The 15,930-nt window shown below is 39.3% G+C and overlaps 1 long non-coding RNA gene across 1 annotated transcript in view; it reads left to right on the top strand.

The window, feature by feature from the left end:
• The first annotated feature begins 10,294 nt into the window (after positions 1–10,294).
• LOC122430646 overlaps positions 10,295–15,930 on the top strand; it is an 18,544-nt gene continuing 12,908 nt past the window's right edge. The window contains exon 1 of the long non-coding RNA XR_006266366.1: positions 10,295–10,334. This is a non-coding gene — a long non-coding RNA (uncharacterized LOC122430646). The remainder of the gene's footprint in view (positions 10,335–15,930) is intronic.

The following is a 15,930-nucleotide window of genomic DNA, read 5'->3' as shown; positions in this document are numbered from 1 at the left end:
GTCTTTCCAATTCAACAATATATTTATATTTTATGTGATATTTTGTTTTGATAAGGAGTATTGTTCAGTATACCTAATCAAACATGCTGCCTGAAATGAAAGTCATTTTTACATTATTTTAAGTTTTTTCATATCCCATTATATATAAATGTTATTTAAGTTTCTTCAGCTCTTTATTTTTAGAAAAAGGAAAGGTAAAAATTATGGGTGGATTAAATAAATAATGCTTCAGTATCAGTCCACATCTGCTATAAAGAGTGTTGTGAGTGAGAAATTAAAAAATATAATAACCATTTATAAAGTAAGAGAATATGTCTTTAAAATATATTTAGAATACAGGATTTTGTATTAGGAAATCAAATTGTTTTTATTTTGATTTTATTTAATTTTATTGAAATGACTTCTATGAATTGAGAGTATTTCTGAGTGTCATGTTTCCTAGTTATCCTATAAGCAGTGGTTAATGGGCAGTTGGCTGAATTAAACTGAGTTAACACGAAGAAACAAATTTTAGTGAATAAACATTCCGTCATTACCATGAGAGACTGCAGCACCTGTTTTAGAGACATACCAGTGTTTTATCTATTGTAGTGTCACCCTTCCATGAGCATGTGAAACAACACGCAGGTTGGAGAAAAACGACTCCCAGTGCCCTCATTCCTTAGGCTGGTGTTGCAAGCCTACTCGTCATGTTGCCACCATTATGCCTCTTTTTGCTCCTGGTATAAAGCATATTAGCTCTGCCACTGTTGCCACCGAATATGAGTTGTTATGCCTATAATAAAGCGCTATTCCAGGAGGCATCTGAGTTCAGCATTGAGGGAGCATGAGTTTGCCACATTCAATAGGAAAAAAGAAAACTAAAACATTTTTTTCTTTTCTTTTTCCTGACAAAAATGATGAAACCTCTTAGATATGTCTCAGGAGAGGCAGCAGAGAAATGTGTACCGTGAAACCTAATTCCCAGTGCCCTCACATACAGAGCCACTTACCCCCACCTGCTTGCATTCTGCAGTGCTTGATTCTGCAGAAGGCTTGTTAGAAAACAACTTTTGGCAACTTGGGGAGTGACCATCTCTAAGAAATACATTTGTGTCATTCTGATGGAACATTTTGGAATGTTATCTGAAAAATATACTCGCCTTCTCGTGTGCTTACTCACTCCCTCGTGTCCGACTCTTTCTGGCCCTTTGGACTGTAGCCCGCCAGTTTCCTCTGTCCACGGATTCTTCAGGCAAGAAAGTCTCAACCTGGTGTGGGTTGCTATTTCCCTCTCCAAGCTCAACATGCAGAAACACAAATTATCTCTGAAAGTTTGTGAACTGCTTTGCAAAGAAGCCATCAATCCCATTGTCTTGGTGTTGTGTTGAAATTCATTATGCAGTTCTTTATTTCTGAACTGACTGGGAGAATTTTCTCAGCCTGCCATAAATCCTTAGATGGTAGAGACTGATGATCTTTGTGAGAAGAAGCACATTTTCTTTTTTTCTCTTTCATCATTATAAACGTTTCAATTGTATTTCTCACTTTAACTGGGTCTAAGTCACTTACCCATTAATGGCTGAATTAGTTTGTTAACAATGAAGAAAAGAAAAATTCATTGTTCTTAAAAGAGAGTTTTTCCCTTCAGGAAGGGAAAAATATAATTTCAGTGTTCATCATTTAAATTTGTGGAATTCTTTTCTTGAACCCTTCTTTTTCTTTGGACATACAATATGAGAATACAAATATACAAATGATTTTATATCTGAGCAATTCAGCTGAGTATTTAGAAAGAAGATGGGCTTTGAATTCAGACAGACAAGAGTTTGAATCCCAACTCTATCATTTAGTAGCTGTATGACCATAGCTGATGTATTTAATCTCATTGAATGTTAGTTTCCCCATTTCTGTAGTGGGAAATAACAATAGTTACAGGGCCGTCACTCAGTAGGTACCCAAAAATATTGGAATCAGCATCATTATATTGTTGTTTCTATTATAATAACATTATTATTGTTATATAACTATTCTGCTATGTTTTAAATATTCAGAGAGAAAAAGTATACTTTTAGAGGCAAATTAGCTTGAACAGGTTAAGATAAAGAGCTTAGAGAACACTTGAATGATAATTAAATATTTATAAAGGTAAAGGGAACAATAAATTAATTGGTTGCTAAGGTAATATTTTCCCAATTAAAAGTCAGTCCCATGGGGTTAAAAAAAGACTGTGTCAGAGTTTTATTTATTGTTCCATCAACCATCCATTTAAAAACAGCACATCTGTGTAATGTAAACTGTATGCTAGGCGTTGTGGAAGATGACAGATCACGGGATAGTAGCATGCAAAAAAAAGTTCATCTGAAATAAGAAAGGTGCTTTTTCCAAATAATAAATATACAGAAAGATGCTCATGCTCGCCAAAAAAGAATACAAGTTAATAAAACTATCCAAAAGATTGAGAAAAATTAGAAAGACTAATAACATTTAGAATTGGCAAAGATAAAGAGAATTCTCATACACTGTTTGGGTATAAATTATTGCAATTATTTGGGGAGCCAATTTGACAAAACCTACCTAAATTTAAAATGTGCAAGCCTTAAGTTCTGATTTTTAGTATTTATCCTACAAAAATAATATCACGAGGACATAAAGATATACATACAAAGAGGTTTTGTTGTAGCATTGTTTATAATAGCAAAAAAGATAGGGGGGAGCAACAGAATAGCTTATGCCTATATTAGGTATATGTTGCCATGTAACAAATTACCCCCCAAAATGTTAGCTGAAGACAACAAATATCTATTATCTCACATTTCTTTATGGGTCATGAAACTGGTTTTTGGCTTAGTTGGGTGGTTTTGGCTCAGGGTTTCTCATGAAATTACAGTCAAGATGTTGACCAGGACTTTGAAAGCTTGACTGGACTCCTCTGCTTCCAAGATGACTCACTGATGTCTATTGGCAGAGAATCTCAGTCAGTCTCTACACGGACTACATGACCTTTCCCGGGAGCTGCTTGAGCAGCCTTGTGACATGGCAGCTGGGTTCGCTCAGGGAAGATGGTCTAAAAGAGAGCAAGAAGGAAGCTGTGGTGCCTTTTATGAATTAGTGTTGGAGATCATACATCATCGCTCCTATATCATTCTATTCATTAGCACCAAGTCAGCAAATCCAGTCTAAGCTCAAGGGAAAGTGAATTAGGCTTGTTTGTGAATTTTTGGAGGGAAGGGTGTTGGGTGATTTTTAGACCTATTTAACTTGTTTTCTGACAACAGATTAAAAATACTTTCACATCAAAAATATGCTCATTCTCTTCCAACACTCACCCACCAACTCCGTTTCAGCCATTTATAGCATCAGCTTAAAGTCCAGAAACATATCAACTTAATCAGATCCAGGTGAGGCTTCAGCTTCTCAGGTGTCATTCCTTAAGTATGAACTTTTTGGCCAAACACACACACACACACACACACACACACACACACACACACACACACACACACACACACACACACACACACACACACACACACACACACACACACACACGTGTATATGGGACAGGCACAGGATAACCACTCTAGACATTCTTGTTCAAAAAGAGGAAAAATGGAATGCCCAAAGTAGTCACTGTTCTATAGCAATTCTGAATCCACTCAGCTACATGTTAGGTTTCTTGATTCAAACATATTCCTGCTCGTGCCTGGGAATGATTTTCCATCGCTCTTGGCTTCAACCCACCTCTGGGTTCTTGGTCTCCTTTTCTGATTCATTCTTGTTTTTTCTTTTCTGATTCATTCTTTCTTTCTCTTAAAAGTGAACTTAATTTAGAGCAGTGTAGTTTTCCCAGTAAAATTTAGGAGTTCCAAATGCCTGTTTTCACTTTGTACTATCTATTTCCTTCAGTTGCTATTATTTCTGTAATTATAATTACTTTCAGAAACTTTGTGGGCCTTCTATGAATCTTATCAGGGTTCACTTCATTAGGGAAATGCCATACCCACAGATCTCTTCAAGGTAAATTCTTCTCTACCTTTAGCTTCTGCTGAACGATGGGACAGTATCCTAAGTTTCTTTAAAGTTCTGTTGCTTGAGCAGTTCTCTGAGGCCCCATCTTAGCTCTTTCTGAGGGCATACGGTATTTTACAGCTCTACTTAGCCTTATCTCTAGACCTGGCTTTCTTGCCAGTGGCCTGGAATTGATCTTTGCTGCAAATCTGTTTCTTAATTTTAGTTTTATGTGCCATCTGGAAAAATTGGGAATTTTTAAAACCACCCAATTCTGGCTTCTTCATATTTAACTATCCTTCCTTTGGTTTATCTCTTTCCTCTCATTTTTTCCTCCCTGTTTTTCTTAATTTATTGAAGTACTACTGACTTACATTAGTTTTAGGTGTACAACATAGCAGTAATACTGATTCAATATTTTTATAGATTATAAAACCATACAAATTTGTTATAAAATATTGACTATATTCGCTCTTCTCTTTACAACATCCTATGACTTATTTATTTTATAGTTGGCAGTTTGTTCCTCTTAATCCCATTGACCTTTTTTGCCCTGCTCCCACCCATGTTCCCTTGGCAATCACATTTCTTCTCTGTGTCTGTGAGCCTGCTCTGTTTTGTTATATTTCTTTGCTTCTTTTACTAGGTCCCACATGTTAGTGAAAACACTCAGCACACACTGGTTCCCTTTTCTCCATGTCCGCGCCAAAACGAGCTGTTATCTTTCACAGTAGCCGTCCTGGTAGGTTTTAGGTGAGCGATCCTTGTGGTTTTCATTTGCATTTGTTTGATTATTAGGGATATTGATATTTAATATTTATTCATGTGTTGGCCTTCTGTATGTCTGCTTCGGAAAAATGTCTATTCAGGTCTTCCCATTTCAAAATCAGGTTACTTGTTTTCTTGATACTGAGTTGTATGAGTTCTTTATATATTTTGGGTATTAACTTCTTATTGGACATGTTATTTGCAAATATCTTTTCCCATTCATTAGGTTGCCTTTTTGTTTTGTTGATGGTTTCTTTTATTTATTTATTTTTTTCTGTGCAAAGCTTTTTGGTTTGACTAGATCCTATTTGTTTTTGTTTTTTTTAATCGGAAGATAATTGCTTTATAATATTGTGCTGGTTCCTGCCATACATCAACATGAGTCAGCCACAGGTACACATATGTCCCCTGCCTCCTGAGCCTCCCTCTTACGTCCCGCCCCATCCCACCTCTCACATGTTATTACCACCAGCAAGAGGAAACCAGGTGGCACCGTCAGCAGCTGGACCACCTGGCCCATCGGGTACATTCTCTACTTGCCACATCGCCACAGGGGCAGCACCACTAAGCTCACTGCCACCGTGTATTCAGGCTCTGCTTTTGTCCAGTGTCCCTAAAGTTTTCCCTCACTCTTCTTTAAGATCTCACCGCAGCCTCCCTATCACAATCAAGCTTCTATTAACACTTTCTGACACTCTTCCTCAAAGCCCCTATAGCCTTTACCCGCTACCCAGTGTCAAAATCATTTCCACATTTGTAGGTACTTATTATGGTAGCACCCTACTTCCAGGTATCAGAATCAGGATCAGTTGTTTACTGCTGTGTAACAAATTACTCCTTAACATAAGCAGCTTATCACAAGCATTTATTACATCACAGTTGCTGCAGGTCAAGAATCAGGCAGCAACTTACTGGGTGGCTTTGGCTCACGGTCTCTCGTGAGACTGGGTTTCCCAGGTGGCTCAGTGGTAGAGAATCATCCTGCCAATGCAGGAGACACAGGAGATGCGAGTTCGATCCCTGGGCCAAGAAGATCCCCCGAAGGAGGAAATGGTAACTCCAATATTCTTGCCTGGATAATCCCATGGACAGAGGAGCCTGGCGGGCTATAGTCCATAGGGTCACAAAGAGTCAGACACGACTGAAGATACCTAGGACACACACACACAGCAATGATATGTATGACATGATTATTTGCGGAGAAGTAAAACTAATCTTGCATATGTATGTATAAACATAAAGATTTCTAGAATCCTACAGATCAAAATGTTGATAATGTATACAGAGGGTATAGTAGGTGGTTTGAAATGAGCCTAGTAGACTGAAGAGGAGTGAGTTTTACATATTACACTGAAAAAGAGGTATAATTACAAGTGATCAGCCAAAGAGGAAAATGAGAAAAATAAACTATTTCCACTTGGGAGATACCTAATGAAATGCTATATTCTACTCAATTATCCTTCAGTGAAGTCCAATCTTTAATAAACTGACTCTTTCTCTCACAATTTTAAGGCCTCTCTCTTAAATATGAGCAAAATAAAAATGACAAGAGATTGGGGAAAAAACTTTTAACATCAGAGAGACTAAAACAAATAGAAAAGGGTAGCACAGATGAAACAAACAAAAAACAAAAACACTACAATTATCTTCAGGGATGAATACATCCTTGCATTACATCCATGATATATGCACATAAACATTATAAAAAGAACATTTAGAAAACAAGATAGACCTCTTAGAAATTTTAAAATATGATACAAGAAATTACAATTTCAAAGAAGACATACAGATGGCTAATGAACACATGAAAAGATGCTCAACATCGCTCATTATCAGAAATGCAAATCAAAACCACAATGAGGTACCATTACACGCCAGTCAGGATGGCTGCTATCCAAAAGTCTACAAGCAATAAATGCTGGAGAGGGTGTGGAGAAAAGGGAACCCTCTTACACTGTTGGTGGCAATGCAAACTAGTACAGCCACTATGGAGAACAGTGTGGAGATTCCTTAAAAAACTGGAGATAAAAAAAACAAAACAAAACTGGAGATAGAACTGCCATATGACCCAGCAATCCCACTTCTGGGCATACACACCAAGGACACCAGATTTGAAAGAGATACGTGCACCCCAATGTTCATCACAGCACTGTTTATAATAGCCAGGACATGGAAGCAACCTAGATGTCCATTGGCAGATGAATGGATAAGAAAGTTGTGGTACATGTATACAATGGAATATTGCTCAGCTATTAAAAAGAACACATTTGAGTCAGTTCTAATGAGGTAGATGAAACTGGAGCCTATTATACTGAGTGAAGTAAGTCAGAAAGAAAAACACCAGTACAGTATATTAACACACACATATGGAATTTAGAAAGATGGTAACGATGACCCTATATGCAAGATGACAAAAGAGACACAGATACAAAGAACAGACCTTTGGACTCTGGGAGAAGGCGAGGATGGGGTGATTTGAGAGAACAGCACTGAAGCATGTATATTGCCGTATGTGAAATAGATCGCCAGGCCAGGCTCGATGCATGAGACCGGGCACTCACCGCCAGTGCACTGGGACAACCCAGAGAGATGGATGGGGAGAGAGGTGGGAGGGGTTTTGGGATGGGGGTGCCACATGTACACCTGTGGCTGATTCATGTCACTGTGTGCCAAAAACCACCACAGTATTGTAAAATAACTAGCCTCCAATTAAAATTTAAAAATTAATTAATTAAAAAAAAGGAAATTACCATTTTGGAAAAAAGTTTAGAGTGCCTTCATGGTAGGTATATAGAAAGGTGGGGCTTCCTAGGTAGCTCAGTGGTAAAGAACTGCCCGCCAATGCAGGAGACACAAGAGACAGAGGTTTGATCCCTGGGTCAGGAAGATCCCCTGGGGGAGGGCATGGAAACCCACTCCAGTATTCTTTCCAGGAGAATCCCAGGGACAGAGGAGCCCGCAGGGCTACAGGGCATAGGATAACAAACTGTCAGATATGACTGAAGTGACTTAGCATGCATGCATACATATAGAAAGATACCAAATGAAAAAGCTTAACTATTAATTCCAGGGAAAACATAACAATATATAAGGAAAAATATAACAACATATTTGGCTAAGATAAAAATAATGTCCACTTAGACAAATCAGTATTTGCAAGCCCAAATACTGATCTATTTTAAAATATGATACAGCTAAAGTTATGGGTAGATGAAGGAGGAGTTTGAGTGGTGTCCATGGGAATTATGATGTATCTTCAACAGGTGGGGAACGGCTAGAAATTATCTAAAAAACAAAATGAATAAATAGTAGAATAAACTTGTGCATTAGAAAGCTGTTATAGGGGCTGCCTTGGTAGTTCAGTGGTTAAGAAACTGCCGGTCAGTGCCCAGGACACAGGTTCAATCCCTACTGCAGTAAGATTCCACACGTTAAGGGGAAATGAAACTCATGTGCCTAGAGTCTGTGCTCTGCAAAGGGAGAAGCCACTGCAGTGAGAAGCCCTCACTGACCATGTGTAGAGAAAGCCCGTGTGCAGCAACAGAGATCCATCAAAGTCAAAAAATAAATCTTAAAAAAAATTCTTTCCCGACTTAGTCTTCCAAAAAAGCAAGCAAGCGAGCTGTGGCTGACACTCGCCATTTCTGTTCATGCTGTGCAGGTCCTTTGAACAGCATATCCTTGTATTTGGGGAATTTACCTCCATATGAACTCTGCATCCCCAAAATAAACCCTCAAAGTTTCCCCCAGTGTCCTTTGCAGATAGCACAGACACGTGACCCGGGCTCCACCAGCCGACTCACTCACATGAGATTTTGACTTAGAAGTGAGTGACTTGAGGAAGCTGGTCCCACCCAGAAAGGGTTGGCTGGTGAGGGCTGCGGCGGAGTCAGGCAGCTTGGGAGGGTGGCCCCAAGACTGAGTTCCTGGGTGGAATTGGCATCTGTGGAGCGTGTGGTGGGGAAAAGTGTTTCTTTCTTCAGGGCAGGCTGCTGTGTGGTTTAAGCATTGTTCCTGAAAGCTTAGCATCCCCATGAGCTAAGTAACATCTGGAGTCAGTCTGTGGCTTGCAATTACATAACCACACTCAGAACTACAGAATACTTTTTTTTTTTTTCAAGAACTACAGAGGCTAAAGAATAGCTAAAGAACCTCATATGGTTTCCTCTGAGAGTGAAAATCAAGCATGGCCAGTGGTTGATCAGGAAACTACTGCTTTTCATTAAAAGATTTTGTCTTTCTCTTGGGCTTTTTAACCATGACTATTTGACTTTCTAGCTACATAGCTATGTAAGCTTGATAAAAATTAAAACTGAAACAAAAGAGAGCAGAGAGACAATAAAGAACTATCTTTTGGAGAGTATAAAGGCACTGCCCTGCAGACTGTTTCCTCTCCTTTTTCTGTCTTCAGGAGACATCACTGACTAATAAGAGCTCTCATTCCCTCTAGAGCCCAGAAACAGACTCATAGTCCTTCCCAGTATCTATTTCCATGTATATTGGAGTTAGGTCTTCAGTTGAAAACTCTTTTCCATTCTTGGCCTAAGAGGAAATGCTCAATCTGGTATAGGCCTAAACTTGCATTCTGAACTTGAGTGAAAATAAAACCCAGATTACGTTTTATGGTATACAGATTTAGAACTTATATCCTGGTATACCTAATTTTGACAAATACCTTAATTAAAGAAGACAAGTCAGCACTATAGAACTCTATTATTCCAGTGAAATTGCTACAGTTGATAGAAGTCATTTAGATTTCTGAACATTAACATGAAGATATACTTTGAAGTTTTATAGCAGTATGATTAATAGAATTTTATTACCTGAGAGTTTTCAAAAGAGCTTAATCGCTTCACTAGCTGCATTGGCGAAGCATTTTACAAGAAAACCATGTCGTTTTGAGTCAACATGTAGTTAATTCACATTTGGAGATGAGGCTACCATGACAACATGACAATTTAATGAGCTTTGAGCACCTTCAGAAAAGAAATTATTAAAAGGAAGAGAACAGAAATGCTTTGTGATAGAAAAAGAGAATACTGGAATTAGCTGGACAGTTTGTCACCTTCATTTGCAAGGACTTATTGTCCCTCTTTTATCATGGTTTTCTTTCTTCCTTTCTTTCATTCTTATGACTACAGAGGTAGTATTTTTTGCTCTATAATGAAAATGAGTTTCAGTACAAGAGTCAAGAAACATACTTAAATCCATCAAGCACAGCATCTGTTAAAATCTCCTGGCATTAAAGAAAATGTTTAACTGGATTTATTTCCAACCTTTTCAGGCAATGCAGAACAATTTAGAACTAATTAGAGATCTAATAATCCTCCTTGCTGTTTCTACAGTTTGTACTACTGCTTTATATAGAGAGAAGTGTATGAAAAAAAAATCACTTCCGAAACAGCTTTAGGAGGAGGAGCCAAGATGGCGGAGGAGTAGGACGGGGAGACCACTTTCTCTCCTACAAATTCATCAAAAGAATAACTGAACACAGAGCAAACTTCGTGAAACAACTTCTGATTGCTAGCTGAGGTCATCAGGCGTCCAGAAAAGCAGCCCATTGTCTTCGAAAGGAGGTAGGACAAAATATAAAAGATAAAAAGTGAGACAAAAGAGCTAAGGACGGAGATCCGTCCCGGGAACTCTTAGGCGGCATTGCTTGGGGTAGGGTCCGGGCCTGAGTGCCCTGAGGACAATCAGAGGGAGCTTCTGTGAGTTGCCAACTTGAACTGTGGGAGACTAAAAGAGAGAGAGTAAATTAACCGGCCCGAACACACTGCCGGCCGCTCGCAGAACAAAGAGACCGAGAGGGTCCAGAGAGGAGCTCGCAGGCTGCGGACCGGCCCAGCCCCGCCGGAGGCAGGAGGCAGGGGGGAGGGGAAGGTCGCGGAGAGACACAGGGCGCAGGCACCCCCGGCGCGGGCGGGGACTGGGGCTGGGTCCGCGGAAGGGAGTGGGCGCGCCACACCTGGGGAGAGTGCGCCCACCAAGCCCCTGGCTGCCTGGACCGCTCTGACGGGGAAGGCACAGAGAGCAGGCGCAGCTTTGCCTTCCGTGCTTTTGTGGAACACCCGAGGGCTGGAACCTCGCGCAGTGCGGGCCGTGCTCCATATAGAACAGCCGGAGCCTGAGCAGCGCAGACGGAGGAAGCGGCGTCGGCCCCTCCCGGCAGCGCCAGCCCGTCCCCACAGCGACAGCCCCTCCCCGCAGCGCCAACCCGTCCCTGCAGCGCCAGCCCCTCCCTGCAGCGCCAGCCAAACCCGCGGCGCAAGCCCGTCCCCATAGCGCCAGCCACTCCCGGCAGCCCCAGCCCCTCCCGGCAGCCCCAGCCCCTCACCGCAGCGCAACGGAACTAGCTACCTGAATAAGAGTCCACCTCCGCCCGCCGGTGTCAGGGCGGAAATGAGGCTCTGAAGAGACCGGCAAACAGAAGCCAAATAAACAAAGGGAACCGCTTCAGAAAGGACCGGTGCAACAGATTAAAATCCCTCTAGGAAACATTGACTACACCGGAAGGGGCCTGTAGATATCGAGAAGCGTAAGCTGGAACGAGGAGCTATCTGAAACTGAGCCGAACCCACACTGACCGCAACAGCTCCAGAGAAACTTCTAGATATAATTTTACTTTTTTCTCTTTTTTTTTTCTTTTTTTTCTTTTTTTTATTTTTTCTCTTTTATTTTCCTTTAAAATCCCCTATTACTCCCCCATTACTCCTTAACTTTCATTTCCATAGACTTTTATGATTTTTTAATTAGGGGAAAAAAATTTTTTCTTTCTTTCTTTCTTTTTTCTTTTTTTTTCTTTTTCTTTCTTTTTTTTCTTTTTTCTTCTTTTCTTTCTTTCCTTTTCTCTTCTATTTTCTATTTTTCTTTTTCTCTTATTTCTTTTAAAGTCCTCTAGTACTCCTCTACTACTCCTTAATTTTCATTTTCAATACACTATAACCTTACAAAAAAAAAAAAGAAGAGAAGCCTTATTTTTAAACCGAAGATTATTCTCTCCCAATCTTGACTCTCTGTTTTCTACCTCAGAACACCTCTATTTCCTCCTTTCCCCTTCTCCTCCCAATCCAATTCTGTGAATCTTTGTAGGTGACTGGGCTACGGAGAACACTCTGGGAACAGACAGCTGCGTAGATCTGTCTCTCTCCTCTTGAGTCCCCCTTTTTCTCCTCCTGCTCATCTCTATCTCCCTCCTCCCTCTCCTCTTCTTCATGTAACTCTGTGAACCTCTCTGGGTGTCCCTAACGGGGGAGAATCTTTTAGCCATTAACCTAGAAGTTTTCTTATCAGGGCTGTATAGTTGGAGAAGTCTTGAGACTACAGGAAGAATAAAACTGAAATCCAGAGGCAGGAGACTTAAGCCCAAAACCTGAGAACACCAGAAAACTCCTGACTACATGGAACTTTAAGTAATAAGTGACTGTCCAAAAGCCTTCATACCTACAGTGCAACCAACCACCACCCGAGAGCCAATAAGTTTTAGAGCAAGACATACCACGCAAATTCTCCAGCAACGCAGGAACATAGCCCTGAACATCAACATACAGGCTGCCCAAGGTCACACCTAACACATAGACCCATCTCAAAACTCATTACTGGGCACTCCATTGCTCTCCAAAGAGAAGAAATTAAGTTCCACGCACCAGAACACTGACGCACGCTTCCCTAACCAGGACATCTTGACAAGCCAATCGTCTAACCCCACCCACTGGGTTAATCCTCCACAACAAAAAGGAACCACAGACCTCCAGAATACAGAAAGCCCACTCCAGATACAGCAATCTAAACAAGATGAAAAGGCAAAGAAATACCCAACAGGTAAAGGAACATGAAAAATGCCACCAAGTCAAACAAAAGAGGAGGAGATAGGGAATCTACCTGAAAAAGAATTTAGAATAATGATAATAAAAATGATCCAAAATCTTGAAAACAAAATGGAGTTACAGATAAATAGCCTGGAAACAAAGATTGAAAAGATTCAAGAACTGTTTAATAAAGACCTAGAAGAAATAAAAAGAGTCAATTAAAAATGAATAATGCAATGAATGAGATCAAAAACACTCTGGAGGGAACCAAGAGTAGAAAACGGAGGCAGAAGATAGGATAAGTGAGATAGAAGATAAAATGGTGGAAATAAATGAAGCAGAGAGGAAAAAAGAAAAAAGGATCAAAAGAAATGAGGACAACCTCAGGGACCTCTGGGACAATGTGAAACGCCCCAACATTCGAATCATAGGCGTTCCAGAAGAAGAAGACAAAAAGAAAGGCCATGAGAAAATACTCGAGGAGATAATAGCTGAAAACTTCCCTAAAATGGGGAAGGAAATAGCCACCCAAGTCCAAGAAACCCAGAGAGTCCCAAACAGGATAAACCCAAGGCGAAACACCCCAAGACACATATTAATCAAATTAACAAAGATCAAACACAAAGAACAAATATTAAAAGCAGCAAGGGAAAAACAACAAATAACACACAAAGGGATTCCCATAAGGATAACAGCTGATCTATCAATAGAAACCCTCCAGGCCAGATGGGAATGGCAGGACGTACTGAAAGTAATGAAAGAGAATAACCTACAACCTAGATTACTGTATCCTAGCAAGGATCTTCATTCAGTATTGAAGGAGAATTCAAAAGCTTTACGATAAGCAAAAGCGGAGGAGAATTCAAGCCACCACCAAACCAGCTCTTCAAAAAATGCTAAAGGATCTTCTCTAGATAGGAAATGCAGAAAGGTTGTATAAACGTGAACCCAAAACAACAAAGTAAATGGCAACAGGACCACACCTATCAATAATTACCTTAAATGTAAATGGGTTGAATGCCCCAACCAAAAGACAAAGATTGGCTGAATGGATACAAAAACAAGACCCCTATATATGCTGTCTACAAGAGACCCACCTCAAAGCAAGAGACACATACAGACTAAAAGTGAAGGGCTGGAAAAAAATATTTCATGCAAACGGAGACCAAAAGAAAGCAGGAGTCTCAATACTCATATCAGATAAAATAGACTTTCAAATAAAGGATGTGAAAAGAGACAAAGAAGGACACTACTTAATGATCAAAGGATTAATGCAAGAAGAAGATATAACAATTATAAATATATATGCACCCAACATAGGAGCACCACAATATGTGTGGCAAATGCTAACGAGTATGAAAGAGGAAATTAATACTAACACAATAATAGTGGGAGACTTTAATACCCCACTCACAACTATGGATAGATCAACTAAACAGAAAATTAACAAGGAAACACAAACCTTGAATGACACAATGGACCAGCTAGACCTAATTGATATCTATAGGACATTTCACCCCAAAATAATCAACTTCACCTTTTTCTCAAGTGCACACGGAACCTTCTCCAGAATAGATCACATCCTGGGCCATAAATCTGGTCTTGGAAAATTCAAAAAAATTGAAATCATTCCAGTCATCTTTTCTGACCACAGTGCAGTAAGATTAGATCTCAATTACAGGAAAAAAATTGTTAAAACTTCAAACATATGGAGGCTAAATAACACGCTTCTGAATAACCAACAAATCATAGAAGAAATCAAAAAAGAAATCAAAATATGTATAGAAATGAATGAAAATGAAAACACAACAACCCAAAACCTATGGGACACTGTAAAAGCAGTGCTAAGGGGAAGGTTCATAGCATTACAGGCTTACATAAAAAAAAAAAAAAAAAGCCAAATAAATAACCTAACTCTACACCTAAAGGCAATTAGAGAAGGAAGAAATGAAGAACCCCAAGAGTTAGCAGAGGAAAAAGAATCTTAAAAATCAGCGGCAGAAATAAATGCAAAAAGAAAAACTAAAGAGCGCATTAGCAAAAATCAACCAAAGCTAAAAGTGGTTTTTTTGAAAAAATAAACAAAATTGACCAAACCTATTAGCAAGACTCATTAAGAAGCAAATAGAGAAGAACCAAATACAAAAATTAGAAATGAAATGGAGAGATCACAGCAGGACAACATGAAATACGAAAGATCTAAGAGACTACTACGCAGCTCTATGCCAATAAAATGGACAACTTGATGAAATGGACAAATTCTTAGAAAAGTATAACTTTCCAAAACTGAACCAGAAAGAAATAGAAGATCTTAACAGACCCATCACAAGCAAGGAAATCGAAAAAAAAAAAAAAAATCTTCCAGCAAACAAAAGCCCAGGACCAGATGGCTTCACAGCTGAATTCTACCAAAAATTTAGAGAAGAGCTAACACCTATCTTACTCAAACTCTTCCAGAAAATTTCAGAAGAAGGTAAACTTCCAAACTCATTCTATGAGGCCACCATCACCCTAATTCCAAAACCAGACAAAGATGCCACAAAAAAAAGAAAACTACAGGCCAATATCACTGATGAACATAGATGCAAAAATCCTTAACAAAATTCTAGCAAACAGAATCCAACAACATATTAAAAATCATACACCACGACCAAGTGGGCTTTATCCCAGGAATGCAAGGATTCTTCAATTAAAAACGCAAACAATCAATGTAATACACACATTAACAAATTGAAAGATAAAAACCATATGATTATCTCAATAGATGCAGAGAAAGCCTTTGACAAAATTCAACACTCATTTATGATTAAAACTCTCCAAAAAAGCAGGAATAGAAGGAACATACCTCAACATAATAAAAGCTATATATGACAAACCCACAGCAAGCATCACCCTCAATGGTGAAAAATTGAAAGCATTTCCCCTGAAATCAGGAACAGACAAGGGTGCCCACTCTCACCACTACTATTCAACATAGTGTTGGAAGTTTTGGCCACAGCAATCAGAGCAGAAAAAGAAGTAAAAGGAATCCAGATAGGAAAAGAAGTGAAACTCTCACTGTTTGCAGACGACATGATCCTCTACATAGAAAACCCTAAAGACTCTTCCAGAAAATTACTAGAGCTAATCAATGAATATAGTAAAGTTGCAGGATATAAAATTAACACACAAAAATCCCTTGCATTCCTATATACTAAAAATGAAAAAACAGAAAGAGAAATTAAGGAAACAATACCATTCACCATTGCAACAAAAAGAATAAAATACTTAGGAGTATATCTACCTAAAGAAACAAAAGACCTATACATAGAAAACTATAAAACATGATGAAAGAAATCAAAGAGGACACAAACAGATGGAGAAA

This window comes from Cervus canadensis, chromosome 29 (assembly GCF_019320065.1).
Source record: "Cervus canadensis isolate Bull #8, Minnesota chromosome 29, ASM1932006v1, whole genome shotgun sequence".
Classification (NCBI taxonomy): Eukaryota; Metazoa; Chordata; class Mammalia; order Artiodactyla; family Cervidae; genus Cervus; species Cervus canadensis.
This window is presented reverse-complemented; position numbering and strand designations above follow the sequence as displayed.